Source organism: Polyodon spathula, chromosome 8 (assembly GCF_017654505.1).
Source record: "Polyodon spathula isolate WHYD16114869_AA chromosome 8, ASM1765450v1, whole genome shotgun sequence".
NCBI classification, from domain to species: domain Eukaryota; kingdom Metazoa; phylum Chordata; class Actinopteri; order Acipenseriformes; family Polyodontidae; genus Polyodon; species Polyodon spathula.
The window spans coordinates 3,797,978-3,819,160 of NC_054541.1; the positions used below are offsets into that span (position 1 = coordinate 3,797,978).

The 21,183-nt window shown below is 45.7% G+C and overlaps 1 pseudogene; it reads right to left on the bottom strand.

Moving 5' to 3' along the window:
* Positions 1 to 4,132: 4,132 nt before the first annotated feature.
* Positions 4,133 to 20,456, bottom strand: LOC121320157 (annotated as a pseudogene).
* Between the last annotated feature and the right edge of the window lie 727 nt (positions 20,457 to 21,183).

Genomic DNA, 21,183 nt, shown 5'->3' on the forward strand with positions numbered 1-21,183 from the left:
GCGCAAGTCTAGCATGGAAGAGGAGGTTTTGGTCTCAATTCAGCTCCTCCTACATGGCAGAAGGCAACCCCAGCTCAACGGGGGAAGCTGGTAGTCAATGAGGCGAAAAAGCAGGAGGAGAGGATCAAGTGTGTAAAAGCTGTTTCCCAGGCCAAGCAGGGAGAATGGATGAGGTGGGAGAGTGTGGAACAATGCATGATCAGCTGGCAAGACCTATGGACAATGGAACAGAGCAGGATCAGTTTCCTCATCAGATCAACAGATGATGTTCTCCCATCACCACAGAACCTAAACCTTTGAGTGGGTGAGGATCCCTCATGTCCTTTGTGTTCATCACCTGCAACATTAAGGCACATTTTGACAGGATGTAAGGTGGGCCTTAGCCAAGGACGGTTTACTTGGTGCCATGACCAGGTGCTGTGATGTTTGGCAGTAGCATTAGAAGACAAGCGTAACCTGACCAATAAGTTGCCACCAGTTCCATCAAAGCATTACACACAAAAGACAATATTCCTCCATTCAGGAGAGCAACCACCAAGAAAAGGTGTTAAGACCAGACTCACCCAGGACAACTGGAAGCTGCTAGAGATGATGGCAGATGTTGGTCAACGGCTTATTTTTCCAACTGAAATTGCCGCCACTAACCTTTGACTAGACATTGTCTTGTGGTCTGGATCAGCACGCCTTGTTCATCTGGTAGAGTTAACAGTGCCATGGGAAGATGCTGTGGATGAGGCATATGAGAGGAAGAAACTTTGGTATGCTCAACTAACTGATGAAGAGGAACAGTGAGGATGGAGAGTCCTAGTTTATCCAGTTGAGGTGGGTTGGTAATGTTTCTGTTTTTTTTTTTTTTTTTTTTTATTGTACATGATGCATTATTTCTGAACACAATATAAAAAACATAAATGTCCCCATAAAATGTATTAGTTTGGATCCTCTGTCCTGGGGTTAGCTGTTTTGAGGATTGCTGCCACCTCTGGGCTAGTGTTTTTACATTCTCCTTGTCCAATAGTGCCATCTAGTGTTAAGCAATGAGAATAGCAGCCAAGCACCATGTAAGTATATCAAATGCACAAAACTCAAAATCACTTGTAATTTTGGGGTTCTGTATTTTTGGATTAAAATAATGTAAAATTAAAAAAAAAAGTTTTTAATCAGGTAAAACTGTGTTCTCTTTTACTCTTAACAATTAAACAGCAGAAGCTTTACATTTGAATTCGAATTCCATTTCATACACCTTTCCCAAATGCAAAAGACATTTTCTTAACATTTGCAATCCTTCCGAGTGCTTTTTATTTTACTGTTTAAGGGGCTTTTACTGGGAGTTCAGGAGCTGCTTTTCAACTGCAGATGCCTACCATAGACATATGTAATGCAGGATAGATCAGCCAAGTGTCAGGATAAGAGTGAGCCTCACTTCCTCCCAATCAGCCATGAGGAGTCTTTTCAGAAGGAATAGCTTGGAAGCTTGGCAAATGAAGTAGCAGTATCAGCAGACAATCACACAGAGCACACACAACAGGATATTAAACGGGTCAGATATTGAAATGTTTAAAAACTGCAAAGCCCATTTTATCTGCAGACTATTTTAAAGGATGTCAAAGTTTAATTTTATCAAGGAAGCAAGCAGCGGTGTGCAAAGCTAGTATTGTGTGGTTAATGGTACATTGCAACTAGCGGTCATTAAACAGGCATTGCAAGATTAGCACTAGGGGAACAGAGTCATCTACGCTCATGTGTTCTTCTTCTTGATAGATCCACTTTCTGTTTCAGGCTTCATACCCTAGTGACATTTTTACAGCAACCCTATGACCTCAGTAGAGCTCTCAGAATCATGTCTAACCTCCCAGTACATCTGGTACACCAGGGTGTAACCATTAATCTGCCCTCCGCCCATAGTGTAAACAGCCCATTTGTTCAGCATGGTACTTCTTACATCCATTGGAGAGTAGACATGTTTTAGTGCCTGTTGGAGACCACAGGGTGCCAAGTTTAAACACTTCTTTATAATGCATCCTGCTCAGATGTACTTGGAGATTAGACATGACGCTGAGAGCTGTATATTTCACTGAATACGAAAATGATAGTAAGTTAGGAAAAGGAATACTTTGGTTACAGATATTTCACATCCACATCAAGTTACTCTATAAGTAAATGTTCAACTTTTATTTTTATTGAAATTGTTACATTTCTCTCTCACACATTCATGTATCTTAAGTTACACTACGAACTATTTAAGTACTGTGTCGATTAGAAAGTACTCTTTTATAATTTGAATGAGATTAAACTATTTATATATTATACACACACTATTTGGTAATATATATATATATATATATATATATATATATATATATATATATATTATATATATATATATATATATACACACACACACACACAGGCGGAGCATTCCAATAGCAGACTACGGTACTGCAGAAACACTAACACTATAACCCCTCTTAGGAGCCTGCTTATCTAGAGGGCAGAATCTCAGAATGTTACCTAAAGATCTTAATACCGTTGAACTCTTCTTCCATGGCGTTATTGCTGTAGAGGTTGAAATGTCATATGTTTTAATGACTCCCACGCTGTGCTTGTGCTATTAAGCTTGTGGTTCTTTCACGATTAGCTCAGGAACTGTTCCTCACTTGCCCCAGTCCTTGCCTGCTATAGATGCATGCCAAAGAGCCAGCCATCTAGTGATCTGACACTTTGGCTCAAGTTTCATTTTGTTTTGCTGGCACTGCAGTGTTCTAGATGCCGCTGGCTATTACTTCTGTTAAGAAGACACCTTGCACTAGCCTGTTACACATGTCTATGGCAGGCAATTACAACTGAAAAGCAGCTCCTAAACTTATAGTCAAAGACTAGTCAAAGTCAACTAAATATGTAAGTAATTGCAAAGTTCAGAAGTTCAGACTGCAAACATCACACAGATGTAAGGGTACAGCAATTTGAAGCTGTATCTTTAATATTGATTGCATGATCTGCTCATTATCCTGTTAGGTGTGTTTTGTGTGATTCTGTATTGTTGTCTGCACATCATTATTTGCTAACATGCTTGAATCAGACTAGCAATGGGGAAACCCCAGCAGGATAGCTAGTTAAAGGGCAGTGATATTTCAATTCACTGCTGCATAGATCACTGAAATAGAGCCCTAGTATTAATCTCACAGTTCAGGCACTGACAATGAGAAATAGACTGATATCCACATTACACTTGTAAAAACCATTGCACATGTGCACGGCATTTTAGAATTTTCAGACAGGGGCCATCTGATTGGCTTTCTGTAGATAAGAAGTAGGCAGGGCAGCCCAACAGTGTGATCCGATTGGAGGAAAGTGTCATTGGTTATTAACTGAAACACACAAGTTCATTCACAAATAAAAACTCCTGTTTAATTTTAAACAAAAGCAAAATCGTTATCTAAAACCGTGTGTTTAAATAATGCAATTATTGTATCTTCTTTTGAATAAGTTAAAACAAGAAAGGGCTCTTTCTCAAAATATATTAAAATGTGTTTGTATAAATGTTCTTGTTATTTCTTCTTCATTAGTGGTTGGGCCGAGAGATCTAATATAACCAGTATCATTTATTTTTATTAGTGGACACATCACTTACAGAAATATTCCACAAAATCTTAACTAATATCAATTACTATCAGTTATTAGGTCTCAAATGTTCCTACATGAAAGACACATTATGATAAACTTACTTTAATATATTTCACATGCTTTACCAAACCTCTTTGGGATTTACAAAGCTTAACCTGCTTATATTATATTATATTATATTACTATGTATTTGAAAGATTTCATGAAGAAGTTTTTGTTGTCTCGCTTTTTAATAATAAACTTTTCTCAATGAATCAATTATATCAGAGTGTTTTGTTATTGTATTCATCCATAACTATTAATCACTCAGTAGTGCTGACTATACTAACAGAAACTAAAATGCAAAAGCTTTTGTCAATTATAATTCCTTTCAGTATTTCATTTTTTTTAGTAATTGCAGAATATTACAGAAAATGCGGTGCCAGCAAATTGATGGTTATTCCTGTTAGGTCAGCTCTAGTGGAATTATTTCTCTAGCTCTGTACTTTAATATTTGTATTATATCCCTGATTTACACATCCCAAGCCAACCCCAAGCCTCTGAAGTTCAGGTTGTTGGCTTCAGACCAGGGTACATGTTGTGCCCCATCCATTTCTGATGCCACCTGATTACCGCTGACCAGCATACAGTTTCGTACCTCCTATGGCTTCATTGCATTCTGGGCAATGCCGTCTCTCTGCTGCACCTCCACAATCTCCTATGGCGTACACATGATTGTTGAGGCATTTATACCAGTGCCCCTTTGGGAAGTTCATTGCTCTGGCTATCATCACTCTTTCGGATTCTGAAATTCCCAGCCCGCTGAGAGGCAGTGCAGACACTAGCTCCTTCAGCTTCTCCCCGGCCTGCTGCTCATCCCACTCTGTGAATCTCATAGATGCCCTGGAGCCCTGCCAGCTCTGCCCTCACCTCGGGGCCCAGCGCTTGTATTACGCTTGCTTGCACCGCATGTTGAAATCGGCCAAGAAGGTCAGCCGCTGGATCTCACTCTGAAGATCAGACAACTGCTGCTCAGAGAACCTCAGATGAGGCTGGTCAAGCCACTCCAGGACCTCCCCTACCCAAACCCTGAAGCACATATAGCACATATAGGCCTCCTCCTCCATGCCCCTTATCAGCTTTGCCAGGCCCTCGTAGAAGACCATCTTGTTCTCAAGGATCCCTAAAGCCCCGAGCGAGAGCCCAGAGTGCCTTAGCCATGACTTCAGATTCTCGTTCTCCTTGGGCAGGTGCAGGTGGATGGCCACCTTCTCCTTCAGCTGCCATCTAAGCATTTTCTGCTTCTTCTCAATCTCCAGAGAGGAGCCCAAAATCTGGGCTTTCACCTTCTCGATCTCATCCAGGCTGCGGTTGATGGAGGTCCCGTATCGCTTGTTTTTGCGGATGGGTGTCCGGCACTTATGGCAGACCTTAAGCTCGATCATTGCATCTTCATCCTCGTTCCCTCCCAGGCTCATGTAGTGGCCCATGGCCGTGACCTCCAGCAGGTGTCTGCATTCCTCCCGCTGCATATAGCAGGCATCTGGCTCGTCTTCGGTGCCAAAGAAGGTCTCAGTGACTTCCTCTTGGTGGCAGACACGACACCTAGTCGGGCAGGGCTCGCCACACAATCTGATACAGGTGCAATCTTCAAGGGCTTGTCGCAGGGATGGTTGCCTGGAGGGTCTGTCGCAGGGTTCGTGGCACAGCTTCCCACAGTGCAGGTGGCGGCAGCAACACTGGCAGGGCTCCACGCAGGGTGGGTAGAGCTCGCCGCAGGTTTTATTGCTAGCACTGTGCATGCAGCAGTTCTGGCAGGCTGCAAGGCGGATATTCACTGGTGCAAGGCTCCTTGCACTCGTGGGAGCAGATGAGTGAGCATCCGCAGGGCTGGCGGCAGCCCATTTGGAAGCGACCCTGGCTGCAGCTGTGGCACGAGCCGGGGCAGGGGTGACTGCACGGGAGCCAAGTGTCGCACTTCAACTTGCACGCCGGCTGTTGTTCATCCAAGCCTGATGCCTTGTTCTATACTGGCACTCCTCCTCTTGCACATGCCCGCACTGTAAAGTCATCCTGACCCGAACTAAGCAGTGATCTGCACAGGCCTCTCCACAGACATTGCCACACGGATGCCCGCAGCCCAGCATTTTAAGGCAGGGCTCCTGGCAGATGAAATCCAGGGGGTCTACGTGGCAGGGAACCTTCTGCTTGTGCCCACAATAGGGGATCTCTTTCTCCACCAGCACCTTGCAGTCCTTGCACTTCTTGAAGCAAAGCCCCAGGCAACGGTGGCCCTGATTGCACAGCACCTTCTGGCAGAGCTTCTGGCACTGGAAGGCCTTGTGGTTGCTGTCATACGGGTGACAGGCTCGGGTGAAAACGTGGCCACAGCTCAAGCGGAACTCATAGGGCCGCCTGCAGCCTCATTCAGGGGCATGTTGGAAGTCCTGGGCTTGGGAGACCAAGGCCCTTGTGTTTGAATGGTTCTGACAGCTCAGTATCAAGGCACGTCCAACCTGGCCGTTCTCCCTTAAAGTGTGCAGGATGTTGCTCCACAGCTGGACTTTCCCAAACAAAGCCATGTTGTCTATGCAGTAGAGGCCCTTCTTTGCGCGGGACATAGCTACACAGACCCGGCTGGCGAGCTGAAGGAAGCCCACTTTGCCATAGCTGTTGCTGTGGACCAGGGAGAGCAGGATAATGTCGTTCTTCTCGCCTTGGTACTTATCGACTACGTGTACCTTCACCCCCTGGAACTGCTGCTGGGGCAGAAGCTTTCGCAGGCAGTACAGCTGCCCGGTGTAGGTGGTGAGGAGGGTAATCTGGGAGGGCTTGTAGCCCTGGCAGATGAGGTAGAGGCAAAGGGCCACCACAAGCTGGGCCTCGTGTTTGTTCTGGTGGCTTCGACCATCCTGGATCTCCTGTTCGAGGACATCATGCTCAACAAAGAAGAGGCTGGACGAAACCCCCTGTAGAATGAAATCATAAAACAGTCAGAAATCCTCACCTCATGGTGGACAGGAACATATGTAGTGTTGATGAATGAGTCAGTTACTGATTTGACCCTGGGGTCGTGGTAGCTTCTGCTTCAATTCAATGCAGAAAATAGCTTCCAAACAGTTGGTGTTTTTTGCTTTAGCATAAGCTTTGAAAGCAAGACATCTTTTTATTTTCACCTTTTCGCTGCCGCTGGTATTTCAAGCAGGAAGGACTTGCTCGGACTCACCTGGTAGTTGAGCCTGACGTAGGGGAAGCCCACTTTGACCAGCCTCTCAAATAGGGACACTTCCAGGTTAAAGTTCTTGGCCAGCTCATAAACTGTGGCGCTGGGACGGAGCTTCACAAAATCAAAAGTTTATCAGATTATAATCCATTGCATTGTGAAAGGTTTACATGAGACTAGGAGTCTATGGTAAAAGTTTAGAGGCAAATTGATGCTGATTTAAGCGTTAGGGGAAACTATACGTAACATACAAAATCAAATTATAATTCGGTACAAAATAAATTTCTTAGAAGATAAATAATCCCTTTAAAACAAAAGTCCAAGGCTTTTAGTACACAAATCGGTGTACCAAATCAATTATTTTGATGAGGAATTAGCTCAATAAAAACTACTGTAATTTGCAGCTGTGGGTTCTGTTAAATCGTCTTTAACGATTTCCCATTTTTTTCTAGTTATGTGAATAACAATGGGATAAACATCCATACGCCAACTCAGAGTAAATGGCTCACATCTCAGGCTACTGCAATTGTGAATCTCCAGCGTTGATTTCCCAGATGATGCACTGCATTATCTCCCAGAATGCACGCTGGTGTAATTGTATTCGTCTTGTTGTTGTAATACGTGCACTGCGCTTGTGTGTCTCTCTGCTTTATACAAGGCTGCGCATTTTCTTAGAAAGGCATTTCATTAAATAAACCAGGAATGATGCCTCTCATTACTCACGTCATCTATTCCACTGCTCTGCACACCATCTGCTGCAATTACTGGACCCTGCCAGTGTGTGTGTCAACATCAACATCGACGTGTCTGGGAGTCATTGCCCCTCAGCATTGACAGTGTATTTCAGTGTATCTCAGTGTGTCAGTGTAACTCAGTGTATCTCTGTGTATCTCAGTGTGTCTCAGTGTGTATCTCAGTGTGTCTCAACGTATCTCAGTGTGTCTTAGTGTGTCTCAGTGTATCTCAGTGTGTGTCTCAGTGTGTCTCAGCATATCTCTGTGTATCTCAGTGTGTGTCAGTTTATCTCAGCGTGTCTCAGTGTATGTCAGTGTATCTCAGTGTGTCTCAGTGTATCTCAGTGTGTCTCAACATACCTCAGTGTGTATCTCAGTGTATATCTCAGTGTGTATCTCAGTGTGTTTCTCAGTATATCTCAGCGTATCTCAGTGTGTCTCAGCATATCAGTGTGTATCTCAGTGTGTATCTCAGTGTATCTCATTGTATATCTCAGTTTATCTCAGTGTATATCTCAGTGTCAGTGTATCTCTGTATCTCAGTGTGTGTCAGTGTATCTCAGAGTATAGGTGTATTTCAATGTGTCTCAGTGTATCTCAGTGTATATCTCAGTGTGTGTCAGTGTATCAGTGTGTCTCACTGTATCTAAGTGCATAACTCAGTGTATATCTCAGTGTGTGTCAGTGTATCAGTGTGTTTCAGTGTATCTAAGTGTATCTCAGAGTGTCTCAGTGTGTATCTTAGTGTGTGTCAGTGTATCTCAGTGTATATCTCAGTGTGTATCTCAGTGTATCTCTGTGTGTGTCTCAGTGAGTGTATCTCAGTGTATCTCAGTGTGTGTCAGTGTATCTCAGTGTGTCTCAGTGTATTTCAGTGTGTCTCAGTGTATCTCAGAGTGTCTCAGCATGTCTGTGTGTCTCAGCGTATCTCAGTGTATCTCAGTGTGTGTCAGTGTGTCTCAGTGTGTGTCAGTGTGTCTCAGTGTGTGTCAGTGTATCTCAGTGTATCTCAGTGTGTGTCAGTGTATCTCAGTGTATCTCAGTGTGTCTCAGCATATCTCAGTGTGTCTCAGCGTATCTCAGTGTATTTAAGTGTGTCTCAGTGTATCTCAGTGTGTCTCAGTGTCTCAGCATGTCTCAGTGTGTGTCAGTCTGTCTCAGTGTGTGTCAGTGTATCTCAGTGTTTATCTCAGTGTGTCTCAATGTGTGTCAGTGTATCTCAGTATATATCTCAGTTTATCTCAGTGTATATCTCAGTGTGTGTCTGTGTATCTCAGTGTGTGTCAGCGTGTCTCAGTGTGTCTCAGCGTGTCTCAGTGTATCTCAGTGTGTCTCAGTGTGTCTCAGTGTGTCTCAGTGTGTCTCAGTGTGTCTCAGTGTGTCTCAGTGTGTCTCAGTGTGTCTCAGCGTGTCTCAGCGTGTCTCAGCGTGTCTCAGTGTGTCTCAGTGTATCTCAGTGTGTCTCAGTGTGTCTCAGTGTGTCTCAGTGTGTCTCAGTGTGTGTCAGCGTGTCTCAGTGTATCTCAGTGTGTCTCAGTGTATCTCAGTGTGTGTCAGCGTGTCTCAGTGTATCTCAGTGTGTGTCAGCGTGTCTCAGTTTTCCAAGACTGGTGCATTGCCGAAGGTCACGATCTTGTAAACAGAACAGCAGCCCAGGTAGCAGGGTCTCCAGCGCCCAGGCGGTGGGACTGCGAGAGTCCAGCGCCCAGAAGGGGAGACCACGAGAGTCCAGCGCCCAGACGGGGGGACCGCGGGGATCCAAAGCCTGAGAGGGAGCTCTTCCTATCTCCACCAGCAGAGGGTGAGTGCCTGCTGGTATCACTTCCCCTACCGTCACCACCTGGAGGAGAGGAGCAGGTGCTTCCTCTGCCTCCATCACCGTCCCCTGAAAATGAGGGAGAGCCTCACCAGTCCCCTGTACTAAGGGTAGACTACACGTCGCTCCCACCTCCGCCGTCAGGAGACTACACGGCGCTCCCACCTCCGCCGCCAGGAGATTACATGCCGCTCCCACCTCCGCAGCCAGGAGACTACATGCCTCCGCCACCTCCATCGGTAGGAGCAGAGCAGCAGGAGCTGCCTCTGCCTCCTCCACCTCCACCGGCAGGAGCAGAGCAGCAGGAGCTGCTTCTGCATTCTCCACCAGCAGAGGGTGAATGCCTGCTGGGTCCCTGTCCACCAGCAGAAGGTGAATGCCTGCTGGGTCCCTGTCCACCAGCAGAGGGTAAATGCCTGCTGGGTTCCCGTCCACCAGCAGAGGGTGAATACCTGCAGGGACCCTTTCCACTAGCAGAGGATGTATACCTGCTAGTATCACTTCCCCCACCAGTAGAGGATGAATGCCTGCTGGTATCACTTCCCCCACCAGCAGAGGATGAATGCCTGCTGGTATCACTTCCCCCACCAGCAGAGGATGAATGTCTGCTGGTATCAATTCCTCCACTATCACGAGGAGAGGAGCTGGAGCTGCCTCTGCCTCCATCACCATCAGGGGGAGAGGAGCAGGAGCTGCCTCTCCCTGCACCAGAAGGACCAAGACTAGATGCTGGCGGTCCTCAGCAGCCCTTGCATAGGCTGCTGAGAGAAGCACAGGGAAGAACCGTCCGGCTGCAGTGGCCGAGAAGAGGGCCAACATCCGCACCCCAGCTTGTCCTGACTCCCTGCTTCACTTCGCCCAAGGATGCCTGTCTGGCATCGCCTGGCGTTGCCTGTTGCGCCACATCGCCTGGGGTTGCCAGCCGCTCCGCATCACCTGGGGTTGCCAGCAGCTCCGCATTGCCTGGGGTCGCTGGAACTGCTTCTCCAGGGGTCGCAGTCTGCTCTGCTTGGCTGCAGAGGTCAGTGTGGCCGGAGCCCCACCAGAGGGAGCTGCCGGCTATGAAAAAGGGGGGAGAGGTCAGGAGACCACCTTTCTCCGCAGCAATTTTGCTGCAGGAAATCTTGGGGGAGGTCTGGACACCACCAACCCCAGCAGCTTTTCTGCTGCTGGACTTGCCCCGGCTGAAGGAGTCAGTCTGGGAGCTGTTGGCACGTCTGCTGACGGCCACACCATTGGCAGCATTTCCGCTGCCAGTGGTACAGAGGGAGAAGAGATTCGCCCCACTGTCGGCACGTCTGCTGACAGCATATACAGTAGCAGCCTGGCTACTGACAACATTGCCACCCATCAACCCCTTAAAGTCCCTGTTCTTGGCCCAGAACTTTGAGCGAGACTTTGGGGATTTTAAGGGGGGAGATGGCCATTGAGACCATGTGTGCTTTGCACAAGGGGGGGTAAATATGTGGCAAAGTGCACACCCCTGCACTTTGTGTGTATTTTGTGTTGTGTGTTAATGTTGGTGTATAGTCATTGGTACACGGGATATAAACGGGTCTGTGTAACACGAGTGTTTAAAATGTATATTTGTATTTAGGCACGAGGATTGCACAGCACTTCACGTGCAAGTAAAAAGTAATAACATATGAGCACGGGGAATTGCACTTTATTAATTCACGTGTAGATGTACCGCAACTCCAATTGAATGATTGATTAGCAATCAAGTCACGGTACAGCTGCATAAAAGCTGTATGTTTTCACCCACTCTGGGTTGTGTGTTCGGTGAGTGGAGAAAGGGATAGGAGACGGAGGTAATAATTGTAAAAGTAATAATTAGTTAAATATCTGCTCACCGTGTTTTGTCTGTACAGTTCGTTTTGTTTGTCTTTTTGTCTTGGCAAAGAGTGCCATGTCCGGTGTTTTTTTTTCTTACCATTTTTATTTTCTGTTCTGTTTACTTATTAAATACTGAGCGAAACCATTCACTCAGCTCCACCAAACTCCACCTCTCTCTGTCGTTTATTTCCTGCTTCTGGTCTGACGTCACCCACTACGGCCGTCTTTGTGACAGTCTTCCATTCGAACCCATTGCGTCAGCAGAACTGCACCCTGTTTCCTTGAAGGTGGCATTTTTTAATAACCATTATGTTTGCCAGACGAGTAAGTGAGCTTCATGCTCTGTCCATCAATGACACATGTATGGCTTTCCCTGGAAATGGTAACATTAAGAACAAATCCAGACTTTTTGCCAAAGGTGGTATTCCATATTCCATTCCATATTAACTAACCAGTGGTTTTGGAAATTTCAGACCTCGCCCGCACAAGTCAGAGGAGGACCCTAGACAGCACATGCTATGCCCGGTTCGGGCTCTGCGCTGTTACCTGGATAGGACAACGTCCTGGAGACAGTTCAACCATCTGTTTTTCTGCTATGGGTCCCGCTCTAGAGGTCAGGCCCTATCGAAGCAACATCTAGTGCACTGAGTGGCAGATGCTATACGTTTGGCATATGAACAGACGGACCCCCCCACCCTTACCGGGGGACATTATGGCCCATTCTACCAGGGGCCAGGCAACTTCGTTGGCTTTCCTTCATGGCGCCTCCCTAGATGAACTATGCAGTTGTCGTGGAAATTCTAATAAAAGGAAGAGAGACTGCGAGTTCCAAACATACAAGCCTTTATTTCTTAAGTTTGCAAACTAAGAACACTCTCAACACATAGGTGCTGGAGGTAGTGGGGTGGCCCCTGATGCACGGGGTGAACACTGCACCTCTTCCTGGGCCTGGTTGTAGGCGTTACAGTTAAGTGTTAGATAATCACAGAGTAGTGTTCCAAAATACAGAGTTAGATCAGTTTCTTATATACCTTAAAACTGTCAGTAAGGCAGAGGGTTAGCCAATGATGATTCAGATATTATCATATAAGGGAAACAATTTATAACTATGCATACATGGCATATAGCTAAGCAAGCAAAAAACAGAATGGCTGTTTTGTGTGTATGTGCAAAGAGACACGTCTGGATCATCCTATTATCCATTGTCTCACAGCTGCAGCTGCAATGTAGGCAAAACTTTATCTTAAGCAAAGCATACAAGGTTATGCAAGCAAGATTATAGGAGTGCAAGATGCCAGTACTTTTCCATGCCGAGCCAATCCTATTTTCTATAACATTTCTATTACATTCCCTCCCTTTTGAGACTATGTCTCAACATTACAATATGATTTCAGAAAATGGATTATCATGGTTTTCTACAGACGTTAAGAGTGGTAAGATAAGTACTGCATTGGTTTTTTAACACATTTTATACCCAAGCAAGCACACATTAGTATAAGTTAAGCAAGATTTACAAAGTTTAACATATAGTGTAATATAAACAAAGTGACGACCCAACGTATCCCGCTTGCAGATTTTTTGTTCTGAGTTCTGTGTAATTTTCAGCGTGGCTACGATTTGCAATATCTGGCTCTTTTTTTATTATCTTTAAGTTCAGTTAAGAGCCAGATGAGAGACACAGTTAATATGCTGCCAAGATAAATAACAGTCAGGATTCTGGGGTTCCAAAGGTGACTGTCCCAAGGCCGTCCGAGCCGTCTATGTTGTTCCAGGGGCGATATATCTCCCTTCGGGCTGTAGGGCACTTTTCTGCAATGGCTGGCGTGGACCCACGTTGATCGTTCAGCGACTTTCACTGCTGTCTGCATTGTCAGGAGCACCTGGAACGGACCTGCCCAGCGTTGTTGATGCCAATGCTTCCAGCGGAGGTCTCTGATGATTACCCAGTCCCCTGGCAGGAACTTGTGGAGCGACCCTTCCTTCGGTTCGGGTAGGGCGGCTTTTATCCTGGGAAAAATAGACTTCAGAACATTGTTAAGAGAAGCACAATATTTTACCATTTCATCCTCACATCCCATTAGGGTGAGCCTATTTTGAGGAAAAGGTGTGTTCAGAATCCGCATTGGGCGTCCCGTCAATACTTCATGGGGTACTAGCCCTGTAGTACTGTGCATGCGTCTGCGCATGTACATCAGGGCCAATGGCAATACCGTAACCCAGGAGAGCCCTGTTTCAGCCATGAGCTTAGTTAGTTTAGTTTTTATTGTTTGGTTCGCTCTCTCCACCAAGCTCAACGTGTAACATTTTTTTTTTTTTTTGGTTCCTGGGTAGTAAGTGTTATTTCCTAATTGCTTATGCCTCAAAAGTATAGAAAATGGCTATTATTCCCCACAAACTTTGCTTTTGTGACCAGGACAGTGATATTTTGAAATTTACCTATTTTCCAGAACATTCCAGATAGATTCAGTGCTGAGTAAACTTGGAGTAACTTCTAGAACTTTCTAGAACTTTCCAGTAATATAAATAGTAGCATAAATACAGGGGCCTTAAGCCCACCAGTTCAGTTTAGTTCCAGCTGCCTAAGTGGATACATATCTGCATTTTTCTGAGATGGCTGCAAGCATCCGGCAGATGCATTTTGCTATGTCTGCGGCCAATTTATCAAAACAAGAGCAAAAAAGTACTCCGTGGAAGCATCTGCTAAGATGTGTGAGGCCTACAAGGCATATTTCGGCATGCCTGTCGGGGATCAAGACAAACCCTGGGCACCTTATTTCACCTGCAAGCACTGCAAAAAAACTCTGGAAGGTAAGATGGACAATTGTTGCTCGGAATTTTATGTTATAAAATTTGTTAAAATTTTTAAAATTGTAAAAGTTTTTACTTTTAAAATGTTTTACAATTTTCAATGTTATTGAAAAAATATATCATATATGAAAAATGTTGCGAGAATCTCTTACACATTAGTCATGGGTGAAATAAATGTATTTTTGTAGGATGGTAGAGAGGGAAAAAGAGAGCCATGAAGTTTGCTATCCCAAGAATTTGGCGGGAACCCACTGACCACTCAAGCAACTGCTACTTCTGCATGGTGGACCCTTCCAAACGTCAGACTGGCAAGAATGCACCTGCTATCACGTATCCGGACCTTCCTTCATCCATCGCCCCGGTGCCACACTGCCATGAGCTCCCCGTACCCACTCCTCCAGAGAGAGAGCAGTCGTCTTTAGAAGAGAGCAGCAAGTCAGAGAGGTTGTAGATCCAGATGACAATTTCAGAGGTGCAGCTGAGGAGAAAAACCCATACTACCCCAACCAAAAAGACCTCAACGACTTGATTAGAGATCTTTGTCTCACCAAGTCCAATGCCGAGCTTTTGACGTCTAGGCTCAAGCAATGGAACTTGTTGGATGAAAGTGTGCAAGTCGCAGATCAGAGGAAGCGTCACCAACCTTTTTCCAGCTTCTTCACCCGTCAAGATGGGCTCTGCTTCTGCCACAATGTGACCAGTCTGTTCGAGGCAATCGGAATCGCCTGTAACCAGAATGAGTGGCACCTCTTCATTGACAGCTCATCCAGGAGCCTCAAAGCCGTGCTGCTCCATAATGGTAACAAGTACCCGCCTCTTCCCTGGCTCACTCGGTGCACCTCAAAGAGGATTACGACAGCATCAAGACCTTGCTGGACGCCTTGAAGTATGATGAGTACGGCTGAGAGGTCATAGGAGACTTCAAAATGGTAGCATTCCTGATGGGTCTCCAAGGCAGTTTTACCAAGTTTCCCTGCTATCTTTGCCTTTGGGACAGCAGGGACACCAAGGCGCACTACCACAGGCGGGACTGGCCACAGCGGACCAAGTTCTCTGTGGGGAGGAACAACGTCAAGTGGGAGCCACTGGTGGACCCCCGGAAGGTGCTGATGCCACCACTGCACATCAAATTGGGCCTTATGAAACAATTTGTCAGAGCTCTAGATAAGGAGTCGGCAGCCTTCAAGTACCTTCAAGACTTCTTCCCTAAGCTGTCTGAGGCAAAGGTCAAAGCCGGTGTCTTCGTCGGACCACAGATAAAGAAGATCCTGGAGTGCAATGAATTCCCCAAGAAGCTCACTAGTAAGGAGAAAGCGGCTTGGAACAGCTTTGTCGCAGTGGTTCGGGGCTTCCTGGGCAATCACAAGGCCGAAAACTATGTGGAGCTGGTTGAGACTCTGGTGAAGAACTACGGCACAATGGGCTATAGGATGTCCCTCAAAGTCCATATCCTTGATGCTCATCTTGATAAATTCAAGGAGAACATGGGAACATACTCGGAGGAGCAAGGCGAGCGCTTCCTCCAGGATATACTGGACTTTGAACGCCGCTACCAAGGAAAGTATAACGAGAACATGATGGGAGACTACATTTGGGGGCTGATTCGTGGAAGTGATTTATAGTATAATCATAAATCTCGAAAAACTACTCACTTCTAAATCTTTTGTAGTCATTTTTGTATTACTTTAGTATAAATACATGTTAATTTGGATTCATATGTTGTTTTTTTCTGACTTTATGTGAACGAAAAGACACAAATTTGCCCGTTTTCTCATTGGAAATAGGTAAATTTCAAAATATCACTGTCCTGGTCACAAAAGCAAAGTTTGTGGGGAATAATAGCCATTTTCTATACTTCTGAGGCATAAGCAATTAGAAAATAACACTTACTACCCAGGAACAACAATTGTGTTACATGGTGTAACCATTGTCAGATGTCAATTTAGATGGCAGACCCCACTGGGGTATAATCTCTCTCATCAGGCTTTTTGCTACTGCCATAGCTGTAGCATGTCTGCAGGGGAATGCTTCAATCCATTTAGAAAAGGCATCAACTATCACAAGGCAGTACCTTGGCAAGGCGTCAATTCAATAAAATCCATCATAACATGTTCAAAGGGGCCCTCGGGCCTCGCATGAGCTGACACGGACATGGGCGTGCTGCGGCCTACATTGTTGGTCATACAAATCACACATTTAGCACAAAATTGGTTAGCATATGTAGAAAAACCTGGAGCAAACCAAAAATTGTTAACGACATTCACCAACCCTCCCTTTGACACAAAATCTTGGCCGTGTGCCAACTTAGCTACATAGGGGAAACATGAACGGGAAGGGCAGGCAACCCAGTGGGTCCTCGCCAAATCTTACAAGTAGAATCATAAGAGCATTTGTTTTTCCACAGAGCTATCTCAACAGGACCCACACTGTGTTGTAAGGATCAGAAGCGTTAGTGTGTGCCTGGCATTTACATACAGAAATAGCTTTTGGCAGCAGAATAGCTTCCAACAAGTTGGCCACCAGTTTAGAGTGACATATGGGCTTCCCCGCAGAAGTGAAGAAACCCAGCTGTTGCCAGAGGGTGCCAAAATCGTGTACCACCCCGAAGGTGCAGCGGCTATCAGTATAGATAGTAACAGTTTGACTTTGAGCCAAAATACAACCACGGGTTAAGATGAACAGTTCTGCGGCCTGAGCAGAGAGGTTGCCAGGTAGTCTAGCGCTTTCTAGTACAGCAGTCGCAGCAGTTACTGCATACGCAACTAGTGGGTCACCCACTGGAGGGCGCTGTGCCGAGCCATCAACAAACAATTCTAAATCAGCGTTCAACAGGGGCACATCAGTAAGATCGGGTCGTGGCTTGCAGACCTGTTCTACTAAGGAGGTACAATCGTGAGGCTCTCCATCAGCTTCTGTAGGAAGAAGTGTAGCAGGGTTAAGCACAGTACAGCGTTTTAGCACAACATGTGACATGGTCATTAATACATTCTGGTAATGTAGTAGACGAGCTGGAGTCAGATGTGCTGTCTTGGCCTGTGAAATGAGAGCATGTACTACATGAGGAACATGTACAGTTAGAGGGCAAATTGCAACTAGGTCAGCACTAGCCAGCACAGCTTCAGTGGCGACAGCCACCGCTCTCAAGCAAGCTAGGTACTCTAAAAGAGCTCTTGCATCAGTTTCGCACGCATGCTGAGTTTCAGAACATAAAAGCAAATCATCCACATACTGTATGAGTTTGCTTCCACCAGGGGGAACAAAACCTTCCAGATTCTGCACCAAAGCGGCAGAAAAGACAACTGGCAACTCGGTGAACCATTGAGGCAAACACTATCCAGGTCCATCACTTCCCCATAAAGGTGAAAGCAAACCAAAACTGTGAGTCCCTTGCAACAGGGATGCTGAAGAATGCATTTGCTAAATCAATAACAGTAAACCACTTTGCACTTGGGGGAATAGCTGACAAAACAGTAACTGGGTTTGGCACAATAGGAGTCCTTGCACGTATCGTGTCATTTACTAACCTGAGGTCTTGAACAAAGTGCCATTCTCCCGAGGCTTTGCGGACCGGTGTTGCAAGGCGAGTCTGGGCAGGGCACAATATCTCCTCTAGAGACCAAAGACGCGTGCACAGGAGCAATTCCTCTGCTTCCTTGCTGAGAGGATACTGGGTGCGGCTAGGCCGGTGTGTGCTTTTCAGTGCGACTGTTAGGGGCTCTGCCCCTTTCATAAGGCCAATATCATACTTTTGCCCATAGAGAATCGGGGAGGCCGATCAGCAAGGGTGAAAACGTGCCTCCCAGTGCCTCCCCAGGGGGCGCATCTCGGTTCTCTGCCCCATGGATTCCCCGTTGGACAGGCGCGACCCAAAAGAAAGGAGCGCAAACAGCGTGAGCACTGGGGGGGAGAATTTGAACCCGTCTTCACTTTGCCTGTCAGTCACCTGCAACACAGACTTAAGCCAGACACCAGTATCTTTCCACTCTACATCATCAGTTTTTGCTACGCTGATATGTGGCACAGAGTCAGTTGTGTGGTAAAGTAAAAACTGATCGCTATTTAGTTTAATGGCTGCAACACAAAAGCGTAAACCTATATACAAGGCTGTGCAAATAATTGTTTCGTTAAATGAAGGTTGTGCTAACCACTTTTTCTCAAATTCATAATCTCTTGATAAAGGTGAGTACAGGGCAGCGCAATGTAAGGCATAAGGTGATATAAACCCAGTTTCATGACCCCAATGTTGTCAAGCCAATTTAAATAATTCCTCAATTTGTTTGCTTCCATTTTGTATATCCCATGACTAGAACCAACTACGGGTCTCAATCATCTGGGCCATCATCAAGGGACATGAAACGGTAACTCCTTTTTGCTCACATTTAATTTCACAATTTACATAGTAGGTCTCGCCCCGCTAGGTTACAAGGGCAGCACTCAGAGAAAATAAACCGATGCATAAACATTTTCCCTTCATATTGTACGGGTAAAGGCATCATAATTTTCTACCTCAATACTACCCCCGAGGCTCTCACTGTTTTTACTGATTCATTTGATATCATTGGGTTGGGCACAGTTCTAGCATTTATTACAGACATTGCAGCACCAGTATCAATTAAGAATTAAAATGACTCACCATTCCCGAAGAGATCAACGGTGGGGGCTTCTTGTGGTTTAGAATAAGTTAGCACGTACTACTTGTTCGCTGTGTTGGTGTCAGCTGTCCCTGTCTCGTTTCATTCTGGTTTCAGTTTGTATAGTGATACTTGCGGTGGGGGAGCGCTCTGCCAGTTACTCCCATTGCTTTGCTGTTGTTGCTGCTGTCTCTGACAATCTCTAGCAAAATATCCTTCCTGGCCACAATTGTAGCAGCTAGTGTCTTTATTTTGGCTCTGAAAGTTTCTGTTGCCACCGCCTCCGCTTCCCCCTCCTCGATCCCTCCCACCACGCCTTCCCCGTCCGCGTCGGTATCCGCCTCGGGTTGGTCCTTCACCCTGATAATAAGCCAGCTGAGCTGCTTGCAATTTGACTCCTTCTTTTTCAGCTTTTGTCTTTTGATTGCTCTCTTGCTTCTGTTGTTGTCTTTCAGTGTGCTTGCAATGTTCGATAACCTGAATGGGGGGAGCCGTCTCCCATCCAATGCATGTCATCCGTACCTGTTTATTCAGGGCAGGTATGAGTGCGTTTATTATGACTGCTTTTAGCAGACTGTTATATTCATCAGTGCCTGGTCGGAGTCCGCTGTGTTTGTGAAAGCACATCTCCAATCTTTGTCTATATTCCTCTAGAGACTCTTTGGAGTGCTGTGTGCAGCTATGTATAGCGTCCCAGTCGGTCTTAGCGGGGTATTGCCATTTCAATCTGTCCAGCAACTGCTCAAACTGCACTCGATATTCTCCATCCCCCACCGGTTTCCATGTCAGATTTTCGTCAAAGTTCTCTTCGATGTCCTCCCAGCGAAGCTTTAATTTGCATCTCATAATGTGTCCTATTTCTGTGGCAGAGGATTTGTATTGGCGCACAAGACAGGTAATCTGCTCACTGAACTGCATCCTTAGTTGGGGCAGGAAATTCTTTAGCAATGTCTTCAATCTCATCTTGTCAAGTGCGCTGAATCAGGACCTCTGGCAGCCAGTCTTCATGTCCCGGTTGTCCTTCTGCTGGTCTTGGCTGTGGATTTGGGCAGGCTGTCAGGGGGGCCATGATAATGATATTGTTCGGATTGCCTTTTGGTCCCGACCGTGTAGTGAGAGTGCTTGAAGATCCTGATGTCTCAGGGGATTCTGGCGATGATAAGAAGCTCAGTCCAGGGGGCGACCAAGGGGCCCAAGTCCATCGGGAACCACCTTGGAAACCTTCGGGAAAAAGCCGGGTTGCTTGGGGTGGATATCAGAGGCGGAGGCGCGGGTGGCAGACCCTCTGCCGCGGGCTGGGGCTGTTGGCGGACCTGGACGGGCCAGTCAGGCTGAGGAGCAGGGGCTGTGGAAACAGGAACACAATACGGGGTGGATGGGGGCAGTCCCTTTCCTCATCGCAATCTCTATTTCTCTGCCTTTTTTTTCTCTTCTGACTTGCTTTTACCATTATGTTTTTAGCCTGCAATGCTGTTTGTCTTTCTGCTTCTCATTCCCATTTCCTATAACTATCCCAGTCAACTTTCTTTTTCTTTTTCTCTTTGTCTTCTCAAACTCTTCTAACTTTTCTCTACATTCTTGTAACTTCCTTTCACTCAGGGTTTCTTTTAGTGGAAAATCAGCTATTTTGTGCCACAAAACAACCTGGTCTACAACACCGCGACCCCATTTATCAGCCATAGTTCGTCCCGGTCCAACCAGCGGGTCCGGGAGACAGACCTCTTTTTACTATTACTTGACCCCATTGTAATCAAACCCACGTCCACACACACACACAATTATTAGATAACACTCGTTCACTCACTCATTTACACGGTTATCTGTCTTCCACACTATATCACTGCCTATTTTTACTTATACCACTTGCACAGAAAAATGACTTTTCCTAATTATCATCCAACAGTGTGCTAGGTATATTAATCAACTACACTAGTAGTATTTTTTTTTTTTTTTTTTTAAACTGTGCATTTAATTTTTTTGATTGTTATTTTTGGTTCAATATTTATTTCATACAATGTCTTTTTAACTAATTTAATTTGTAATTATTTATTAGTATTATTCATAGATCAATCAAATCACTTCATTTACCTGTTTCCGGATCAGGATTTCTATGTCTATTAGACAACAAAGTTCCCAGAACTTTTCTACGCAGCCCGTTCCCAGAACGGGTTTTATCAGGTTCCCAGAACCTGAACCACGTGGTCTCTCTTAATTTTGTCTTGTAGACAATAGAGTTCCCAGAAATCTTTCTGCGCAGCCCGTTCCCAGAACGGGGTTTATCAGATTCCCAGAACCTGAACCAATTGGTCTATCTTACGTATGAGAAAAACCAGCATCAGCCTTTGTCTTTGTTCGGGATGGTCTATCCGTCCACCGATGCTCCCAGCCGGGTTCAAGGCATGTCCTTCTCCTCTGAAATTATTTCAGAGTGTGGTTCCCTGAGCCACTCCTAAGCAGCCCTCTTCGACGGTTAACCTCGAAGTCCCCGGGAATGATCAGAAAACTGAGCTAGCCATCCCATCTGGGTCGCCAAGA